Raw genomic sequence first — 23653 nt, forward strand, 5'->3', positions numbered from 1 at the left:
TTTCCTCTGTGCTGGGCATGACCTTTCACATGACCTTATAATTGCTTTTCTTCTTTTCTTTTCTCTTCTTTTTCTTCTTCTTCCTTCTCCTTCTCCTCCTTCCTCTTCTTCCTCCTCTTCCTCCTCTTCCTCTTCTTCCTCTTCTTCCTCTTCCTTCTTCTTCTCCTCTTCTTCCTTTTCTTCCTTTTTTTTTTTTTTTTTTTTTTTTTTTTTTTTTGACAGTGTCTTGCTCTCTTACCCCACCTGGAGTGCAGTGGCATGCTTGCAGCTCACTGCAGCCTCAACCTCCCAGGCTCAAGTGATCCTCCCACCTCAGACTCCTGAGTAGCTGAGACTACAGGCATGTGCCACCATACCAGCTAAATTTTTTTTTGCACTTTTTGTAGAGATGAGGTTTCATCATGTTGTCCAGGCTGGTTTTAAGCTCCTGGGCTCAAGTGATCCACTTGCTTTGGCCTCCCAAAATGCTAGGATTACAGGTGTGAGCCACTGCTCCCAGTTGACCTTATGATTTCTCATCTTTACAGAACTGATTGCTGTCTGAATACCTGTGCTTTGTTTCCCTGTGACATATAGCACTGTCTCCATGACTAAAAGGAAACCTCCTGGAAAGCAAGAATGGTCTCTGATCAGCACCTAGAATAGCACCAGACATGTAGTAGATGCTCAATAAATACTTGGAAGTTTAAAGCAATGAAACCAAGGAAAGAAATGCAGATTATATCACTGTATTTTGGGGGTGGGGGAACACGGGGGTGTTTTTACAATAGAAGTACCCAAGATAAAAGGGAAAGGAACTTTTATAATGGGAAAGGTTATTGGTGAATTTATTATTAGCTCAATCTCTTTTAGTCTCAACTAAATTCTCTTATTTCCATTACACATCATCTACAAGCATCTTCTTTCTAGTTCTTGAACTCACTGATGGAAGCCATGTACCACCCTCCCTGCTCCAATCCCCTCACCTCTTCCCCCACAGCTGCTTTGCCTTCTTCCTATTGGTTTTCACCAACCTGACCATGTCATTCCCCAGTTTCATCACATGCCAGTGCCTTTAAGATAAAGTCAAACTTTACCACGACTTGGAGAATCTTTTGCAATCCTGCCTGTGCTCACAGCTCTAGCTTCACTATTCTCTTCCTCCCCAGGCTCCAGCCACTTTTCCTTCCACTTCCTGAAGTCACCATGTTCTTTCTTGCTTCTGGGCCTTTGGACATGCTCTTCCTTCTGCCTGGAACACCCCCATTCCCACCCATACCCGCAATTCAACACACAGACACCAATTCATATTTTGGCTTTGAAGCAGAGGTCACTTCCTTCTGGAAGCTTCCCCAGCCATCACCCTGTCTCCAGTCTGGGCTCCTGCCGCACCTTTACCCACTATACACTCAGACAACACAGTCATTTCCAGCTTCCTAGCTTGCCTCTCTCATTAGGTTGCATTTGTCTTGCATACCTCTAGTGTTGAGCATGGATCTTAGCACTTGGTTGTCACTCAGTGTTTGTTTTTTAAGAGAGAGGGTCTCCCTGTGTCACCCAGGCTGGAGTGCAGTGGCATGATCATGGCTCATTGCAACTTCAAACACCTAGGCTCAAGCGATTCTCCCGCCTCAGCATCCTGAAAGCAAGGACTACAGTTATGTGCCACCACATCTGGCTAACGTTTTTATTTTAATTTTTTTGTAGAGATAGAGTCTTGCTATGTTGCCCAGTCTGGTCTCAAACTTCTGGGCTCAAGTGATCCTCCCTCCTTGGCCTCCCAAAGTGCTGGAATTACAAGTGTGAGCTACTGCGCCCAGCCTCAGTAATTAAAAAACAGAATAAAATAAAGAGATGCTTTGTTTAGGAAATCTCTAAGTTTCAACTTGGAGACTTTTCACCAGCTGTTGAGTGTCTGCTAGGCTCACCATGCCCAGAAGTCACTTTGGCCCCCTTTCCTTGTTGCATGATTACCAGGAGGCATTGTAACCCCCTGGGGAGTCTTAGCTCACAGACCTTTTGCGATTTAAAGTGTAACATAAGAAGGTCAGTTCTGGAAGCAACATTGTCTGTGGTGGTACCTTTCAGCCCAGCAAAAACTCAAAAAATAGGGTGGTCTCAGCCAAGGGTCAAATTGCAGATTCGATGCTTTATGTGTTTGGCAGCGCTCTAGAGACAAATACATTAATCATGGAGGTATGCAATCTGGTTGGAAAATTCAGGCCAGATAGAATGACATGGGGAGAAGTGCACACACAAACACATACAACCATGAGCTCTCTTATTTGTAAAAACCACATTAATGGATGGCAGCTCTCTACCTCTGAAGTGATTTATAAATTAAAATAATTGCTTCTTTGAACTCTTTGGATATTAATTGACCTATCACTAATGTACGCACAGTCTCTAAACCATCCAAACATTACCTAAACATTTTTATTCCCTTTATTCTGGAAATCCAAAAAACCCACAAAAAATAGGCTCTTTGTTCTGGTGCCAAGGGTCATAAAGAAAAGCCATCATCTTTGATGACTTTGCAATTCTTATTCTATTTCTTCATCAGATTAATTCTATGTGAAATAGTAAGTACACTGAACTCAAATGAGTCTTCCCACTCCCCTCACTCCTTAACAATCTCATCCCCAAGCACATGGATTCTATTCTAGTTCAGATTTCCGGTAATAAGAGCAAGGCAATTCATTTTTTTTAATTAACCCTAGCTTTGAGTTCATCTCCCAAACCACCCAAGACTGTGGGCACCTGGCATTTCCTTTCTAGGTAAAATGAGGTAGAAACTAAATTGGCTGAGGCTCAGATGTGCATAGATTATGACAAGCTTGCCAGGGGTCCATTCTGCAAGGGTGACCTTGACCTGTATTGAAAAGCAAGCAGAAAAACACAGTGCTTAAGACAGGATATCTAAGGCAGTGGTTCTAAACCAGGGGTGATTTTGTCCCCCAGGGGAATTTGGTAATGTCTGGAGACATTTTTGGTTGTTACAGCTTGGGGTAAGAGGAGAAGGTGCTATTGGCATCGAATGAGTAGGGGTGAGGGATGCTGCTAAATATCCTACAATGAATGCATAGCACCCCCTCAGAAAACCACAAGATTATCCAGTCCAAATGTCAGTAGTGCTGAGGCTGAGAAAAACCCTGCCCTAGAATCTGATATACTTGAATTTACTTCTAGGTTTGTTCCTTAGTGGCTGTGTGATCTCGGGAAAGTCTCTTGATCTCTCTGAGCCTCAGGCATCTCTTCTAGAAAATGAAAATAGTGATAAAGCATCTTCTTTGTTGGCATTTTGGCAAGCCTGGTAGTTGTGAAGTTTTAAACATATTTTCTATTTTTATTAATCTATTAATATTAGTGTACTTTAAATGGAAATGCCTATTGTCATGTTTTGAGGAGAAACTATAAACATCTCCATTTCCATTCCAAACCAAAATTTTATTTTCTCTTTAAATTAATGCATAATAGAAGAAAATAAAATAAATAATTCTATCTATAAGATCGAAGGATTTGAAAACTTTTCATTTAGCATGACTAAGTAATATTAAATTCAAAATGTGAAAAACCCATTCTGTTACTAGGGAAAGATCAATATTTAACATATACATTTAATGGCATGTACACACATCCATGGTTTCTAAATTGGAAATACGATGATATTTACTTTAATTCAAATAGTAAAACAAAAACAAAAACCCTGTTCCCAGTGGGCAAAAACACATCAATCTAAAATGCCTAAGAGAATGGAAGAAAATGGAAATATAAGTCATATTCTGATGTTTTTCTATATGATGATAATATGTAATGTCAAATTAAGCATGGGAATCAGCAAATATGACTTCTATGTAACACTATATAAAATTTAATATTTAATTGAGTAAAGAAATCATGTTTATATCAAGAAGTTTCTTGAAACTGTTATTTAAAATAAGTGTTTTGGTATCATATAGAATGAGTCTGTTAGAGTTTTTACATAACTTAAAAAAATAGTGTCCCAAAGTAATTTGATACGTGAAAATCATTATCTCCCAACACTTCTTACAGCTGCAGCTCCCACTTCCTTGTGCTAGTTGTTATTTAATGGGTTATAGAAGCACAGTCTTTTGGTTATTATGCAAATATTTTTTGAGTGCTGACTATCTCTTTCCACCAAGATGTCTGTTAGGTTTATAACTATGCTGTGGAACATGCAAATGGTCAGGAGGCAGGGCAGCTAATGAGTGAGGACTCAGAGAGAGATGGCTTGACTTCTGGCTGAGCCACATCTTAGCTGGTGGCCCTTTGGCCACCTTCTCAACTTGCCTGAAGCTTGATATCCTAAGCTGTAAAAAATAGGCTGATGGAATCTTTCTTATCATTTTGTTGAGAGGATGTTGGTACAAAGTACCTAGCTTGGGGATTGCTGTTTATTAAAAAAAATTGCTCAAGGGTGGGCACAGTGGTTCATGCTTGTGATCCTAGCACTTCAGGTGGCTGAAGTAGGTGGACTGCTTGAGGCCAGGAGTTCAAGATTAGCCTGGGCAATGTGGCAAGACCCTGTCTCAACAAATAATAATGAAAACAACATTTTAAAAATAAAAATTTTTAAAAATAATAAGAAAATTCCTCAAAAATAGTTAACTTATTAGTATGGCCATTGTGTTATTTTTATAGTCAAGAAATGTCCTGGCTTTGGAAAATGGAGGCTGTTTTTCTACTGGGAAATTTAAAAAGCATTACAAACCAGAGGCTGAATAACTCATATTTCCTAGCATAGTGTGTATAGGCTTACCACATGCAAGCAGCTGTCGCAAAAACAACCTAGGGTTGCTATTGTTTTTTCTAAACTTCTGATGACCAACTGGCTGCTTAATCCAGTAGCTGGCCGACTTCTCTACATTGCATTGTTTACATATTTTCCTTAGACAAGAGGTAGTGTTGGGAAACAAATCCTTTAGCATTCTCAAATTCAGAGCTTCTCTACACCCAGCTATCCAATAGCAAAATCCTAAATAGTGGAGAAGAAAAAACACTCAACATGAATTATTTATGCACACACACACACACACACACACACACACACACACACACACACACTTTTTTTTCAGGGGTGGCGGGACAAGGACCTCCTCTGTCACCCAAGCTGGAGTGCAGTGGTGAGATCTTGGCCCTCCGTAACCTCCACCTCCTGGGCTCAATAAGCCATCCCCCCATCTCAGCCTCCTGAGTACCTGGGACCATAGGCACATGCCACCGTGCCCAACTAAATTTTGTATTTTTTTGTTTTTTATAGATAAGGTCTTACTATGTTTCCCAGGCTGGTCTTGATCTCCTAGGCTCAAGCAATCCTAGGCTTAGGTGATCCACCTCCCAAAGTGCTGGGATTATAGGCACGAGTCACCATGCTCAGTGCCCCCCCCCTTTTTTTTTAAATACAAGTAGTATTTATTGGTTTTCTTATTATAAAAACAATGTATATTTCTCATTGAAAATACAAAAACGCAAAAAGAAAAAAATGCAAAGATTTGCCTCTAATCTCAATGCCCAGAGATGATAATTCTTCTGTTTTGCTTGCCTTTTTTTTTTTTTTTTGCATGTATACATAATGTGTTACTTTTCCTTCAACAAAATTTTCTTATTTCATTTACTACTTTTATCAGGATCACTAAATGTTACTGTATTAGAGTAAAGGTCAGCACATTTTTTCTGTGAAGGGCCAAACTGTAAGGATTTTAGGCTTTGTGGGACATATCGTCTCTGTCACAACTACAGAATTCTGCCATTTTAGCATGAAAGCAGCCATAGACAATCTGTAAATGATTGGGTGTGGCTGGATTCTGCCCACGGTGGCCTGAATTTCTCCCTTGGCCTGTAGTTTGCTGACTCCTATACAAGAGCATCATCAGTTGTTATAATATTAATAGTTTATTAAACATAATTATACTAGTGTTATCAGTGGTTATATTTCATTATAATAGTTATAATTACTTTTTAATCCTTTGTGTCTTGGAGACTTCTTGAAGAGTTGTCTTGTTCATGCCAATCTTGGGGAATTTGATATAAAAAGACAACAACCAAGCATTAAAGAATGGTTTTCCGGAGGTTAAGAAACATAAGAACCCTGACACTGCCCATAATTAAGGGTGTGCTTTTGTCCACCACCATAATTTCCTAAATTCCTAATGTTGTCTTGAGAGCAGCGTTCTCATGTATGGTAGGAAAACGCTGCCTGGTACTCCTGGCTCTGAAAGAGCTGTTGCATTGTGTTACATGAAGAGTGTGACTGCAGCCCTCCACTGCAGCTGCTACCAAGATCACTTGCTTTCTCCAATTATAATGTTGGTTGTGTCTAGATTGTTCTAATGGGGGAAAATATTCCTTTAATTGATTCCTTTTTGTTTGATTATCTTGAAGCACAGAGGCATGGGTTGTAGGTTGTGTTTATTGGGAAGCGAACTTTAGGACAAATATTAGCATTCAGGAAACTTATTAGGGAGTGCTCTGGGAATCAACACTTGTGGATTGGAGTGGGATAGAGGTGGGATGGGCAGAGGGAGAAGTTGGGTTGTGTTACAGTCTCAACAAAGGCCTCAGTTGATCCCATTGGAAGCTCTAGAGCTGGGGTGGCCCTTCAGAATTGTCCAGAGTTGGAGAGAGGGAATCTGGCCTTTATACACTGGTATTAACTAGTTTTTGGCTGAGGCTACCCCAAGAAGGGCAAGGAGCTCTCTTCAGCAGAATCTTTTTGCAAAGAGGGTCAACAACCAAGTGTTGGCTTCTGACAACACTCCCAGTAACTGGGAGAGTAAGCCCTTCATTCCTACAGGGGTTTCTTGGTGGTATGGCATGTCTACCATCTCATAGGTAAAGTCTAGAAGAGAAACTTGCTCAAGTCAATACTCTGTTCCTAGTTTCAAAAAATTAATGTAGTAATGTTTTGAAGAAGTGTGAAAGTTTCAGTCTGGTTTAATTAAGTCATTTGGTTTAATAGCTTCATTCAATCATCTTATGAATATCAAGACCTGCAAACCCTCTATATGTAAGATACTGTTGTCTGTGTGAGTTAGATACAAAAATTCAAGGCATGAGTCTTGTCCTCAGAGAGCTTATAGCATTTTGGGAGAATTCAGGAATATGAGTTATAAAGTAAAATGAAAAGTGACAGTATTGGGATGATACAGCGATTGCTGGTCCTAAGAAACCATGGTTTAGCGAACTCAAATGCATACAGAATTCTCATTTTATTTTTTAAGCCATTGCCCCATATAAGCTTATTAATAAATGGTATTAGTAACAATCATGGCTCAATTTCTGCTGCATGGAAGCCTGGAGTCAGAAACAGAATGTAGCTCTGTGGCAAAACTTGGAGACCGGTGTCATGGCCGAAATTTATTGTTACCAATAGCCACAGAGTCATCTGAAATCCCCTGCCTTAACTAATCCAGGTCTTGTACCATGATCCATTACTTTCTTCTGGATGTCACATTTCCCCCCCCCCCCTTTTGACTGTATGTAATTTACCAGCACATTATAATACATTGCAGATATTACTCGTGGGTCCTATTGAATAAAAATGCCACATTACAAATGTATTTTGGCTCACAAATGGAACGCAGCTTCAGCTTTTTCACCTGCAAGTCAAAAATGAGGTGCTTGTACAATTAAAAAGCCAAAGTGGGACTTTTTACTGGTGCCTGGAGGATTATGAACCCAAGTTCTAGTTTATGAAAAAGTATACATGGAATTCAAATGGCGGTAAAAGAGATCTCATTCAGAACACACAAAATACCAAAATAATTGCTTCTGTGAGACATACATGATGGTATATACAACTGCATAGGATTTTGTAGTTTTTAGGAAATACTGGACATCAAATTTGGTTTTCCCCAATGAGACAATTCTGTACCAATGACCAATGGTTTCATTCACTTACCATTGATTTATTCATGTATTCATTCCTTCACTCAGTACAGGACTGCTGTGTTGTGCATCTCCAGGCAGCACTGTTCATATCATTGTCTATGTGGATGGAGCCCCTGGAGCTTAGCAGTACACAGCCTGCACAACTACATTCAGTGGCCTTAACTAAACAATATTTACTGGATGAGTGTGTTCCAGGTGCTGTTCCAGGCTAGACATTGAGAATACAGCAGTGAGCAAGACAGACTTGATCTTGCCCTCAAGGAGATTTATTTTAGATAAGGGCCTACAAAAAAATGAATAATTACAAAATTCACATAAATATGAATTTAAATAAGTGCTATGAAATATAGGGAGAGGATAGTCTATGGACCTCTGACAGTAAGACCTACGGTTCTGGACTGGCGGGAAAGAAATTCTAAGGAAACAGTACTTAAGTTGAAACCTGAAGAGTAAGTATATTTATATTATGTGAATACTGGCACTGGGGAGAATGTTTCAGAAAGAGAGAACAATAAGCAGGTCAGGCCAGAGCACAGGATAGCTAAGGAATTCTGCTGGGGTGCAGAAATGGGAGAGGGAGGAGATGGGGCCAGAAAGACAGTTAGGTGCTAGACCTTTCAGGATTTTGGAGAATGTGTTGACAATTTTGGTCTTCATCCTAAGAAAAATTGCAAGACATTGGATGTCCTATGGAAGAGAGTGACCTTTGCTACATTGCACTATCTGCGTTATGGAGAAGGCATTTGATATGGACAAGAACATATATGGTTGACAAGATGGGGGCAGTTGCAGCAACACAAGTGAGAGGTAGTGGTGGCTTGCTCTGGGGCAATGCCAAAGAATATGATAAGTAGACAGATCAGAGAGATTTTCAAATGGAATGTCGTGCCTTAATCTCACTCTTTGTTATTTATTGGCCAGTAGATCTGAGTTATTTTGACCTTTGAGTGCTCTCAGACAATATTAATTATCAACTATTGTGAGTGACTCTGAAAGGCAGAATTGTGTGAGTAAACGTCAAAGACCACTGAAAGCAAGTATTGCATTTGGCTATTAATATATTACATAGCCAATAAAACAGTCATTGCCCTTTTATGTATCAAGAGTGCTTTTGTCAACTTCAAATTTAAGCCCTCTGTTGTCTTCCATAACATGTAGTACTCACCTCTATGGGACTGTGGTGAAGATGCAAAGAGAGAATGCATCTAAAGTATTTTGCACAATGCCTGTAAGATCATACTTATTATTAATTACTTTTTACTACTGTTATTACTCATGCCTATATTATGTTGGGGTTTAGGATGAGATTTAATTACATCCTTTTCCCTCTAAGTTGGGTACCAAAATTTGAGTAAACAGATACATGTGTCAAACCAAGAGAGATGAAATAATTAGCTTTATTGCTGATATTGCTAACTTCAGGAATGTGGATTGGCTTTTCTGCCAAATCTAGTGATTGGTACAGATAACTCAATGAAACCTGTGTATCTGTACATCATAATTTCTCCCTTGCCTCCCTCAGAAAGGGTATGAGCAAGACATGAACGCTGGCCCTCACCCAGGTTTACTTACATCATGGAAAAACTGAGGAGAACACGCTCCTTCCTCAGGTGAATCACAGAACAGAGAAGTTGAAAGCCTGAATCCTGAAGCTAGACTTTGTGAGTCATCCTGGCTGTGCCATTCATCAGCGAAGCAGTAATGCAAGTCTCTCAGTGTTTCTGTGACTCAGTTTCCTCATCTGTAAAATGGGAATGATAGTCGTACTACCTGCTAGGACAAGTGTGAGGATTGAATGAGTGCAAATATTGATCTCTGGCACATAGAAACTCCAATATATGTTTGTCATTGTCAGTATTTATGAGGAGATTTCAGAAATCACTGCTCCACACGTGCTTCTTCAAAACCCCTAACAGAGAGGTTATTCCTCTCCCCAGGGGAAGAGCCAATGAGACGACTGGAAGAGAAGCATTGCTCCCATACTTCTCCTTCCTGAGGAGTGGGGTATGAAGCCCTCCCTCTCTGCTGAACATTGAGCCAGAGGGAAGGAAAGGTTTGCTTTCCCCATATTCTATTATTTGACATAGTTGGCTTCCAACAACCTGACCTCTGCAGGTCCCTGTCTCTACCTAGAAAGAGCTTTATCATATTCATCAGTATATCCTTCCATCCTGTAGGGCCATACACTGGGCTCTGCCTCCAGTTGGCTCTCAAGCAGTGCTTGATGGGTTTGAAGATGAGCATCTTTTTCTGAGATATTGCATTCTTATCAGATTAAATAGTGAGGGGCTGCTGCCCGGTAGCAATATACTGGCCCTGAATGGGAAGTGTGAATGAGGTCCCCTTGGTCTGCCCCCTTTCTCTGGTCCCCCTAGCCATCTGCATTCTGATTTACACCCTGAAATTGTAGGAAACCGGAAGCTAACTAAAACTTTCTTAGTGCAGGGCAAACACTTTCTACATTGGCTTTCCTCACTTGTGCCTTTTTCCTGATCTAGAATGTTGGGCTTCTCTGGCAGAAGTAGAAACAAGTAATTGAGAAAAAGTTTATTATCAGATGAACACATTATACATTGATTTATTTGTTCCTGTACGTGTATGCCCATAAGTTAGGTTTAATTAAATGTGCAATATAGTGAAAGGATTTAGTTAAATATGGGATAGCAACTGGGCAGGATATTAGGAGGTCATGGACATCAGAAAATAGGAAACTTGAGTAGCTGCACAGACAGCATTCACAAAATCATATTGAGTAAAGCCTAGCACTGAACTATAGTAACAGTATGATCCTAACATGAGTCATACACATTTACCTCATTATACGTGTTACTCCCCAAAATTATTGCTATTTGTCTGCTATATATTATCCACATCCTCTAATTGCAACGTGTGTTAAATGGGACTTGGGCTATTTTGTTGGTCTCTCTCTATAGCCCCCTGGCCTTGTGGCAGAGTTTGGCAAACTATGGCCAACCAGCCAAATCTGACCCACTACCTGTTTTTTGTAAATAAAGTTTTATTCTAACACTTCCAGACCCATTGGTTTGCGTATTGTTCGTGGCTGCCTATGTGATAAAACAGTGAAGCTAAGTAGTTGTGTCAGACACTGTGTGGCCCTTACAGCCTATACCTTTTACTATCGGGTCCATTAAGGAAAATATTTGCTCATCCCTGGCCTAAACTACTGAATGACAAATATTAAGTGCTTAGTAAACAGTCATAGAATGAATGAGGAGAAGAAGAAATGAATACACATGGATACAGAGTGTTAGAAAATGCAGATAAATCAAAACTGTGAAAGGGATAGGACTGTGCTTAGAAATTTTTTTCTTTTTAAATCCTGTTATATTTTGTTTAACAATGTAGGTTGAGTATCCCTAATCTAAAAATTCAAAGTCTGAAATGTTGCAAAATCTGAAACGTTGTGAGCACCACTCGTTGGAGCATTTTGGATTTCAGATTTTCAGATTAGGGATGCTTAACCCATAAGTATAATGCCAATGTCCAAAAATATTCAAAATCCGAAACACTTCTGGTCCCAAGCATTTTGGATAAGGGATACTCAAACTATATGTATTTTTATTTTAAAAAGCAGAAACAAAATTTGAAAAGTAATACTACCACCTATGTAAATTATTGAGAATATAATTTGGAGGTCTTGTGGTTCAAGAATTGCTGCAACTCTAGATTACTGAGTAGTTTGCTCATGTTTTTGTTTTTAGTTCAAAAGCAAAGTGCCCTCATCACTAATTACCCTTCTAATTGTGAGTTAACAGTGGGGAAAGCAAGCCCATGGGGATTACTTGCAAAGCTATTTTACAGCAGACTATGTGGGTTGTCCACGCATGAATGGAACAGACCCAACTTACATAGTAACGTAAATAATATTTACCGACCTGGTCATTCATCAAAATTAAATTGATATGCGGCCCCATGAGGCTTGGTTGTCTTAGTCTCTCCTCTAGACATAACGTTTATCTGATAACTCACAGAGCTTCCAGACCAGCTCCATCCTCCTTAGCTTAGCTCTTCTTACTTTAGCCTTCATAATAAGCCTTCTTTATATAAAACTCCATCTATTAGCCAAGAAAAGATTAATGAGCCTTTACATTTTTAAAAGATCAAAAACAAAAAAATGAAAAGAAAACAGAAGAGATATTTTATTTGTTTCACACAAGGACAAAATTTGGTCTCACTCACTGGCTTCATCCATCTTTATGCTCCTGTGAATCTGGTTGGCTCTTTTGTACCTATTTGTTCATTTGCTTAATGGTCCTTTGGGGCCTCTCCAACTAGTAGCATAAGCCAGAAGACGAGAATCAATCTATTTGCCAAAGAGGGTGCATTTAAAAAAGTCATTTTGCCTACTCCATTTCACAAAGAAACAATGGTTGTAAGAGCTCTGGGACATTAACTTTTCACAGGCAAAATATTCATCTTAATGCATATGGCCATAGGTTCAAAAAGTAATGTTAAGCTTGTATATGTTGGCCACAGTAGTGCTATTCAAGACTTCCTCCTAGTTCCCTGTTGCAAAAGACTTTTACCCACTGTGTTTGGTGTTTTTCTTTGCATTTCAAAGCCCTGGAATCAAATGCAATTGAGGTTGCATGCTGGATTTTGGGGGCACGTGTATGAATTTACATGCATTTATGTTTTTAATGAATATTAAAGTGTGGTATTTTTCTAAAGCGACTCAAAACAGGGTGGAAAATCTGACTTTTCTTTGTTTTAACCAGACGTTGGTAAACTAGATGAAATACCCTAGAAAGAGACATGGCCACTTGAGTGACCTCATTAAATGTGGCTACCCTGTCCCTCCCAGAACTCCCATTTTTTGCAGTTAGCCATTAACATGGCTAGGTTAAGTAGCATCCACTTATGATGAAGGTGCAACTTGCTCTTTTATTTGGGAGAGGAAATAAAATTATTCTGAAGCTCAGGATGATACAGCTCTTTGTAAGGTTCACTTCATAATTGATCTTTCTTGAGCGAGAGGTGAAATGTCTTAAACTGAACAAGATGAGGCAGCAGCCCTGATAAAATGGCACTGATGTATATGAACACATAGAAAAGAAAGAGGCGAACTGCAAAAAAATGCCAACGGATGCAAAAGTCATGCCACCAGAAATGCAGCAGAAATGCTATTTGTGAATCTACTTCATAAAAGACATATTTTTTAAGCTAATAACATCTTTCTATATAATTTCACATGTACAATATCACTTAAGCCTCTTTTTGCTCCATATCTAAAGCTACAGGAAGTCCAGCAGCCATGCACTGTGCTTTTATTAGGTTGAGTATATCCAGATGATTTTAATAAAGTTTTAAAAGGACATTAGTTTCCTGCTATTTCAATGAAAACCACTTGCGAGATGAATTTAAAGCAGTAGATCTATTTCTTGTCAACACATGCCCTTTCTTTATGCAAATATGCCACCCTTTTCTAATAACCAACAAAACTACACACAAACACAATTATCAGCTGCATGTGATATGGAGTAAAAATATCATTCCCATAAATGTTTAAGGATGAAGAGATGGTAAGAGTAATAGATGCCACTGTATGCTGCTTGGATTCCTCCTAAAGGACTGGGGTTCCTCTGACCTCCAACTGCTGGAAGCTCAGAGTCTTGGTTATTGGAGTCTCTCTCTCTAGGAGTTGTCCTCAGCCAAATGGTGGCTTGTCCCAGACCATGTGCACTCTCTAGAGCTCACAATCCAGTAACTGGTCAAAATGTGCATGGGGTGGAAGGGCAAGGAGAAGTGTATAAAGTGTATAAAGACCCAGTCCCCTGATGTCAGATGACCTGAGGGACCATTCTAGTTTCAGAGCATCCCTTGGGAGCAACTGAAGTCTGTGTTGTGACTGCATTATACTTCAGCATCTCCTTCTGCCCAGTTCTCCTTCCTGCAACCTCCCATTGAATTTCATCTCAAAAGAATTCCTCCCCTCACCCCCATGCCCTCCCCATGCAAATCTCCACGTCAGAGCCAGGAATGTTTTGGATTTCAAATAGTTTTGGATCTTGGAATATTTGCATTATACTTATGGGTTGAGCATCCCTAATCTGAAAATCTGAAATCCAAAATGCTCCAATGAGCATTGCCTTTGAGCACCATGCTGGTGCTCACAACATTTCAGATTTTACAGCATTTCAGATTTTGGATTTTCAGATTAGGGATGCTCTACCTATATTGTTAAACAAAATACAACAGGATTAAAAAGAAAGAAAAATCTAAGTACAGTCCTATCCCCTTCACAGTTTTGATTTATCTGCATTTTCTTAGACTCTGTATCCACATGTATTCATTTCTTCTTCCACTCCTTCATTCTATCAGTGTTTATTAAGCACTTTATATTTGTCAGTCAGTGGTTAAGGACAGGGACGGGCAAATGTTTTCCATAATGGGCCAGACAATAAAAGGTGTAGGCTGTGAGGGCCACACAGTGTCTGACACGACTACTTAGCTTCACTGTTTTATCACATAGGCAGCCACGAACAATATGTAAACCAATGGGTCTGGAAGTGTTCCAATAAAACTTTATTACAAAGAAAACAGGTAGTGGGTCAGATTTGGCTGGTTGGCCATAGTTTGCCAAACTCTGCCACAAGGCCAGGGGGCTATAGAGACCAACGAAATAGTCCAAGTCCCATTTAACATACATTGCAATTAGAGGAGGTGGATAATATATAGCAGACAAATAACAATAATTTTGGGGAGTACCAAGTACAATGAGGGAAACGTGTATGACTCACGTTAGAATCATTCCTTCATGGGAAGGAATATTCTTCACCATCTTAGGTTGGGTTCCCTGCTCAGTCTTATAACATCTTAGTGGACACTTTTCCTCTGGACTTTCTAAAATATTGAACCACAGTACTCAGACACTCATTGGGGCCATCATTGGCCCCTGAAATATAAACAGCATAAGTTGGCAACCACTTCTCTTAATAATTTTTATGGTCACTTTTGGCTTTAAAATTCTATGATGCTGTAAGTCAGACTGTTCAAGAGTCAGTTCTTGCATGGTTTATTCGCCTTTTCTGTATGTGTTTATGCAGCCCATGTTATTGTTATGAAAGGATCAAAGACATGAGACCCAATTAAGAAGGGCAGGCATTTCAGCCTGAGGGATGAGAGGGCAATGGGAGAGTAGGGTAGAGACAATTATCTGGACAGAAGGAACTGGCATAAAGAATAAATCCAAGAGAGATCCAAGTGGGTGTGATGCTTTGGGGAACTCTGTATGTGGGTATGTGTTATGGGAAAGGCAAGGGCAGAGATGGGGTAGAAGAGTTAAAGCTGGAAAGACTGACTGGTAATTATATACCAATGAGCCTTAAGGCATGTATCCTACGGACAAGGAAGAACCAGTGAAGAGTTATAAGCAGAAGAAATACATAATACATTTTACACTTTGAAAACATCACTCTGAAAACTAGACAGAGTATGGTTTGGTTTGGGGACAGAGAGGTGAGAGAAGACCTTGGACTAATCATCATTAGTATTACTAAAAATTGTATTAAAAGATTGACAGCATTTTCTTCAAACTGGGTCATGAAATTAATGTACTGGAGCATGGCCAGTACTCAAAAAAAGGAAGAAGAAAAAAATAAAAGAATATAAACATTAGAGCACATTGCACATATAAAGGTATTGGTTCACGGAAGTCTTATGTAGATTACTGTGAGTATGTAGATTACTGTGTGAGCTTGTGTGGTTGTGTATGCAGTTTTACTGGGTAATGACTTCAAATGTATTTCTATATGTGGAGGTCAAAGAAGTTTGCCCAGCATGAGTCCAAACCTCAGGAAGCCTTACAAATGGCTGCTACAAGTCACCATGGGAACCAGGTGTCAGTCATCAACAAAGCAGCACAAATCCATCTCTCTCACTAGAAAAATGGGCTCAAGAGAGCAGGTCCTATTGCTGATACTGAAGAACCTACCAACAAGTTCAAATTAAAAAGATTTGCCTCAAACGACCCAGAAATGGACTGCTATGAAAAGATGCATTGGTTTAATGTATTTCATATTTGTCGATGGCAGTTCTCGGCCATCTATGTGGTGTTAGATATTTGTGGTCTCCTCAACTTCCTGTGGTTCAGTCACTTTTTTGCTTAGCATTTACCATGGGAGAGCAGGGACAAGCCATCTGTGCAGGAAACTTCAAAGATGTGTTTTGGTTTACATTCTGTTACAATGAAGTCAATGCAAATTGTTTTTATGTTGTTTTTAAAAAAATTGTTATTTTACTTGTTTTTGGAGGGGAGATAATAAGGGGAGTGAACAAGTACTGACCATGGTTTATAATATGGTGTGGCCTGAACTTAAAAAAAAAAAAAGAAGTCCAACAGATGTTGGTGTTGATTCATTGTTTTCAGCAGGAATCTACATTTTACTATTTTTCAAATTCTACTTGGATGCAGATTTGTCTTAGCAGAGGAAAATGCTAAATTTCCGTTTAGAATATTTGCTTTGCCAGTGGCAAGTTGCCATACTGTTGTCCATTTCTTACTTTTTCAGAAAAAGCACAAACACTTCCTTGAACTTGAGGCTGACCTGAACTTTATTTGATGCCCTTTCAAAGGTCAACTGAGAGGCATTATTCCTCATGGAGAAGGCACTCAACTAAAGTTTAGAGTGAACCAGAAGGAACCTTAGGGTGAACATAATCCAATTCCTGTTAATTTAGCAGATGAGGCAGTTGAGCTTCAGAGAGGTAATGTGACTTGCCCAAGGACATGAGCTCACTGGTGGTAGAGCTGGGCCTAGAAACAAGCTCAGGACTAGACAAGGCTCTACTCAGTTGACCTCACTGCCTCTTCAAATGCTTGGCCGCATCTCCTTCAGATGGCAATTTCATGGAAAACACTGGCCATGCAAATCAGATGAAGGTCAGCATGAATTCTGTAACTGACAAGAAAATTTCTGAACTGAATTTTGTTACTGGCAAGAAAATTTCCAAACTAATTGATATTGTAGAATTGGACATTTTATTCATTGGTTATTTTATTATCATAGTAGGAGTCTCCAGACAAAATTGGTAGTTTATTCACAGTACTTACTATAGCAGAAAAAGTGGAAGAAAAAGTTGCCTAAGAATACTTAATGTTTCTTATCTGATATATAGAATATTTTCCCCTTTTAATTATGATTATTGAAAGTGCATAAATTATATCCAGAGGAATTATTCAGATCACACACTGGAGTTGGAATCAAGGAGAGAACATTTCTAATAATTTAGACCAGGGTTCTCAAACTCAGCATTATTGACCTTTGGGACCAGACAATTCTTTGTTATGGGGGCTGTCCTGTGATTATAGGACGTTTAACAGCATTCCTAGTGTCTATCTGCCAGAAGCCACTAACACACCCCTAGCTGAAACAACCAAAACTGTCTCTAGACCTTGCCAGATGTCCCTTGGTAAGGTGAAATAGTCTGAGTTGAGATTCACTCATTTAGACAAGTTTAGATGTTTAAAATGTAAGGGGATAAATCTTTTATTAAAAGTGGGGATTATTTTTTCTGATTATAAATGTAATAAATATTTATATTTTTAAAATATGGAAACATATTACTGAAATAATACCAAAATGCCAAGGTATTACTTTGCAATTTGGTATTATTGAAAATGACTGAAAGGTCGGTCTCCACATGTTGTCACACTCAACAAAAGCACAAGTCTGACATCCAAAAATCAATGAAAATAAATTTAACTTTCTACCAAAATCTCCCTAAGAGATAGGGAGACAGGAAATGTTGTTCATGACCACTGAAACGCCCTAAATTCCCTCTTCGCTATCTATTAATTGCTTTCATCACGGCAGACAACAGTTACTCTTTCACAATCTCTCTTCTCCCTCAAACTTGACCCCACATTCCGACCCCTCCTAGCTGTCCCGTCTCCTCTCCATGTCTATGCTTTAGTACCTGTCAACTCATTTCTTCTGGCCTTTCCAGCTAGATCCTTGTAACCTCTTCTATGTGGCTGACTTACCCATTACCTAGATCCACACAAGAAAAGGCCTGGAATCTCCCTTGGAATGTTCTGAGATGAGGCAAGTTGTCAACCTTTATATAAGACTATTTTTTATCACAGTCATACTATAAAGAAGAAAATAAGAATCAGTGGCAATTCTACTAACAAACCACATGATTAACAATTTAGTAGATACCTAGGTAGGTGGTTTCAGCACATGGAGCTGTAAGAAGGGAATCAAGGTGAAAGTAGGTAGTTTGCATTCCCCAGGAATGAAGGAAAAATAAGATAATTTGACCTTTGCTTCCAAATTCCTTTTTTTTTTTGAGACAGGGACTCGCTGTGTTGCCCAGGCTGGAGTACATATACATGGCTCTCTGCAGCCTCAACCTCTTGAGCTCAAGCAAACCTCTCCACTCAGCCTCCAGAGTAGCTGGGACTACAAGCACACACCATCACACCTGGCTAATTTTTTAACTTTTGTAGAGACAAGGTCTTGCCATGTTGGCCAGGCTGGTCTCAAACTCCTGGGTTCAAGCGATCCTCCTGCTTTGGCCTCACGAAGTGCTGAATTACAGGCATGAGCCACTGCGCCTGGCCAACATCCTTTTTTCCATTGAATTATGAGGCTGACTTTAAGATATTTCAGTTTAATGGAATCATAATCATCGTCATTTAAGTATTTACTATATACCACAGTATAGGCATTTTACAAGAATGACATAGGTAACTTTCAATACAGCTACCAACACAGGTGCCATTAATAGTTGCAATTGACAGATGAGGAGCTGGAGTTTCTCAAGAGTTATGTAAGCTGCCCAAGACCACATAGCTACTAATTTTTACTTGTAAGTGCAAGAAAAATTCCCATATTCAAGAATGCCTGGCCTTACCACTTCTTTTCCCATGTGTCTATGTTTGAACACCTGGTGTGGCCAGGTGAGGAGCATCCAGTTGCCATTTCCACTCATCTTTCATCAAACATACACAGAGAGGTGAAGAAGGGCTGTTCCGATGGGCCATAGGAGACAGTTGGCCCATAGTTTCTATGGTAAAAACCTGTCTAAGTAGTCATCCCCATGCATGTCAGCCATGTCTGTGCTAGCTTGGAAATGTCTTCAGGCCATGTTACTCACAGTGTGCTCCACCATCCTGCAGCATCAACATCACCCAGGAACTTGGGAGAAGTGCAGAATCTCAGGCTATATCCCAGACCCACTGAATAGTTCCCGAGATGATTTGAATACAATGGTTCTGATATCTGAAAAGCTGGTCCCAATACAAGGAGCACACATTCCAGTAATTCTCAAACATAAGCATATCTCAAAATCACTTGAAAGAGTTCTGAAAACAGATCGCAGAGTCTCCCTTTCCTTGTAGGGTTTTGGATTCTGTAAGTCTGGAGTGGTACCCAATCGTTTGCAATGCTAACAAGTTCCCAGGTGGTATGGAGACCACAGTTTATGAATCATTGCTAGTCAAATAAATGAAGAAACTCCTAAAAGTTAAACAAAATTAAGCTAGGTGATTTTCTATCAGGTCTTCTCAGAATTTTAATATGCAAATTCTCGGTTTCTCAAACTCTTTGGCTCATTGAAACAATTTTTACCAAAATATCACTATAGATTAGTCTTCCGCAAAATGAACCTAGGGGACCATTGGTCTGCAAGCAATACAGTCTGGCAATTTTGACTGAAAAAAAAAAAGAAGCTGAATGTAATAAAATGACCTCTTTGGTTGGGGGAAAAACAGTCCTGGTTTTGGTGTCAGGTCAACACAGCTGTTGTGTCTTTTAGCAAATGAATAGCACATTTCTCCAAGGGATTTGTACAAATTGAAAATAAATTCTAAATTATTGAGATTCACATAACATAGACCCAGAATGAAAAAGGGACAAAAAATATATCTGCAATGACATTTGAATTGCTGTTTCATCCCCTCCCTATTGAAATACAAGCCAAGAATAAAACATTGATTAAATAGAGAGCATTGACATTTTACTCCTGTGGTGCTGGATGCCAGCCTAGACAAAGAGCCGGTTAAATTCAAAAGACAAAGAGTCCTTTTGTGAGGCAGTAAGTTCATCTGGGAGAAATATTAAGTGACGTCTCTAAGGACAGAGTTCTCCAACATCTTTACCTACTACACTCATTGAGAGTGGGTAAAATCACACTCAAAATATATGGGGAAGGAGGTTACAGGCATTTATTAAAGGATGGTTGGGATCCACATAAAACTCAACTTTTGTCTCCAGTGAGACCAATTTATAATAGGAAATGAAAATCAAAATGGCCAATGAGAGACGAGCAAGAAAATACACTCTTCCAAGTAAAGAAAACAAAGTGTCTCTTTTATCACATTAAGGGTAGGAGATACAGCAGTGGGTAAAATGGATATTTTCTCTACCCTCAAAGATCATACACTGGAATAAGGGGTACAGGTTCAAAAATAATAAAAGAATAAATCAAGTAAGTGTTATGTTTGAAGATAAACAAGGAGAGAAGATGGAGAATAACAGGGTTTGGGTAGATGCTTTTTAGGAAGCATGCTCAGGAAAAGCTGCTCTGATTGATTTGAGCTGAAAAATAAAGACAGAGAAAAAGTGAGCCATATAATGTTTGGGTAAAGAGAGTTCTAGAAATCCAAAATACTGTGTGAAAGGACTGCATCCGGAAAGAAATGGGGATATTTACGGAAGTGAAATGAGACTACATTTATTGAACATTTGCCTTGTACAAGTGACCACGCTGAGTCATCTGTGAGTGTGAGAGTGTGTGGTTGTGAGTGTGCCAGGATGGAGTGTAGGGGGTGAGATGCTGTTCAAGGACCAGTTAGACTTGGCCTTCTGTTTTGGGCCTTTTTTTTTTTTTTTCCTGTGATTCATTCACTCAGCCCCCAAATGCTGCATGATGGTTTCTGCCATGTTAATACAGAACAAATAAGCCATTTGGCTGTGTCCGGCTCTACATGTAGAGTCATGTATTATGTTCTAACCATTGTTCTTGCTAAAGGTTTCTTTTCCATTTCCCACCTGTGGTTAAGAGCTATTCCTTGACATTCAGGCTAAATTCGGTTTTGCACAAACAACTTTAACAAGTTGAAATTACGCAACAACTTTAAATATTTAATGAGGCTTGTCACTCTCTTCATTGTGGTGCTACAATGAGAGATGAAAGAGGCTTTGCACCAAAATTGGGGCATGATGGCCCAAATAATTTCTCCTTGTATATATTATTGTAAAAGAGTGTCAGATGAATGGATACATTAGGTAGATTTTAAATATAAAGAGATAATTGATATATTTATTATGGTACAGGTAAAGATTTTTTATTTTTTATTTTTTGAGACAGGGTCTCACTCTGTCACTGAGGCTGGAGTGCAGTGGCACAATCACAGCTCATTGCAGTTTCAACCTCCCCAGGCTTAGGTGATCCTTCCACCTCAGCCTTCTGAGTAGCTGGGACTACAGGTGCACACCACCGCACCCAGCTAATTTTTTTGTATTTTTTGTAGAGACAGAGTTTCACTACATTGCCCAGCCTGGTCTCAAACTGCTGGGCTCATGTGATTCTCCTACCCTGGTCTCCCAAAATGCTGGGATTACAGGAGTATGAGCCATTGCACCCAACCAGATAAAGACTTCTTAAGCTAATACTTACAAAATGAGTATGCAGGGGCTATAAATATATATATAAATGATTTGGGCAAAGAATATTTTAGAAAGTGAATATGCAGAAGATTATTTTTACATTATTATTATAACTAAAATGAAAATAAAACACATGCAGAGAGACCCCAAAAGCTTGGGGTTAATTATCAAATCCTTTTCCTCAGTCACACAGGGCAGGGCATTTCTGCTTGAAAGACAAAAAGGACTGGCAAATGAATTTAAGGGAAGTGAGACAGCTTTCTTTCTAAAGCTCACACTGGTAGAAAGAATGCATTTATCTTTTCCTCTGTGATTTCTAATATTTTAAATCTGAGCATTTGCCTTCTAAGAAGTTCTAATCCCGGATACAGAAACTTTCCCACTGTCATAGCAGAGCAGAGGCCATGTGATTGCTTCATCACTCCGAAGTCCCAGATCCTATATTTGCTTTGTGCTTTTAAGTGTCATCAAGTTAATCAAGGCTGGCTGAAATTATTTGAAGATCAGGCAAAAATCTGCTTTTCCTTTCTGCAATATGGCCTGATTTTGTAATCATACCCACACGAATCTGGCCTGTGTTGTTAGAAAAATTATCTCCTCATTAAAAACAAATCTTAATAGGCCTAATTTGGAGTCTGCTTTTGTCTGTAACTTGATCAAGAGAGTAATGACTGTGAACCATGCTAAACGGAGGGAGAGTAAAAGGAAGTCAGAAACATTCAACAGTGCAGATTACAGTCACATCAGCATGCTTTTGGTATGCAAATAAAGCACATTGGGCAACAAAATAACATATAAACGGCTTGCTTCTATTTCAGTTCTTGACACTCTAAAGACATGTGGGAAAACCTAAGTCTCAATGAAAGGATTCAGTTTAAGGAACATATAATTGCTCTTTTTGGGGCCTCTCTTTAATTTCCTTAGTTGTAAAATGGGGATAATAATGTCTATAATTATTATAATAGGGTGGTTATAAGGATTAAGTTAGTAAATGTAAAGGATTTAGAATAGTGTCTGGTTTCTAGTCCAGCACATAGTTAATGATAGCACGTACCATAAGGTCTAGCTGTTATTATTGTTTTTGTTATTATTTTTGGCTCCCCCGCTCCTGCCACACCACATTCTATGTGAGCAGGAACACCAGGAATAGACTCACAGAATTTCAGAACTTTTGGGTATTGCTTCCAGAAATGTGGTCCGTGAACATCTACTGTTATTTAAGATATTTGTTGTATGAAAAAGGGTTTCTCTGATCAATCACTTTTGGGAAATGGTAGGTTTAATAAAATCAAAACCGTTTTTACCATAGGGTCTTTTAGAGGGTAAGGGTTCAGGAAAAGAATTATTTTTTCCTTGTACATCACTAGGCTCTTGGCCAAGACTCATATGATAAAAGACAGATTAACAAAAGAAAAGCAAATGTATTTAATGTCATGTATTTTACATAAACACATTCATATTTGTATTACTATAAATACAGATTTATTCAATATAAATTTTATGTGACACAGGAGCCTTCAGAAATGAAGATGCAAAGAAACAGGGGAAAACCATGTATATTTACGGACAGTCATGCCAAAGTATGATTGGAGGACAAAAAGGTGTGGTGTGATGGTAATAAATGGGGTAGGAGGATCTCGGCAAGGCCTGTTTGTCCAGATTTCTTTTTGGCATCCATGTGACTTCCCTTTCCCCTGGGTATATGACAGGACACTGTCACAGAGCCTTTAGGGGAGAAGGGAGAAAGAGGGCCAGAGAGTAACCTTCCTTAGTTTTATGGCCTGCTTCAGGGAATAAGAGCATCAGGAATTCAAGTTTATGGCCTGCTTGGAAGGGAGGGGTGGAACTTGGAGAGAAGGTCAGAGAGACCTTTCTGCTTCTGTGGTTTTTTTTTCCAGTTTCCTTCAGCTTAAACTTCTTGTATACCAAGGTACCATCTTTTAAGATATTGTGCTCTGAGCCCTGTCAAGATCCTTTAACATGCAGACAATATGAATCTCACAGAGAGTGATACTCTATTCAGTCTTTCCTAAATTTATTTGACCATAGAGTGCATTTGTTCTAGAATGTCTTGTAACCCTTCAAGGAACATTAGTTCTTGAAGAAAATTATGGATGAGGACTCAA

At 39.2% G+C, this 23653-nt stretch overlaps 1 long non-coding RNA gene across 1 annotated transcript in view; it reads left to right on the forward strand.

The window, feature by feature from the left end:
- LOC104660496 overlaps positions 1–23653 on the forward strand; it is a 325315-nt gene that overhangs the window by 156928 nt on the left and 144734 nt on the right. The window contains exon 4 of the long non-coding RNA XR_004055024.1: positions 23039–23128. This is a non-coding gene — a long non-coding RNA (uncharacterized LOC104660496). The remainder of the gene's footprint in view (positions 1–23038; positions 23129–23653) is intronic.

Source organism: Rhinopithecus roxellana, chromosome 1 (assembly GCF_007565055.1).
Source record: "Rhinopithecus roxellana isolate Shanxi Qingling chromosome 1, ASM756505v1, whole genome shotgun sequence".
NCBI classification, from domain to species: Eukaryota; Metazoa; Chordata; class Mammalia; order Primates; family Cercopithecidae; genus Rhinopithecus; species Rhinopithecus roxellana.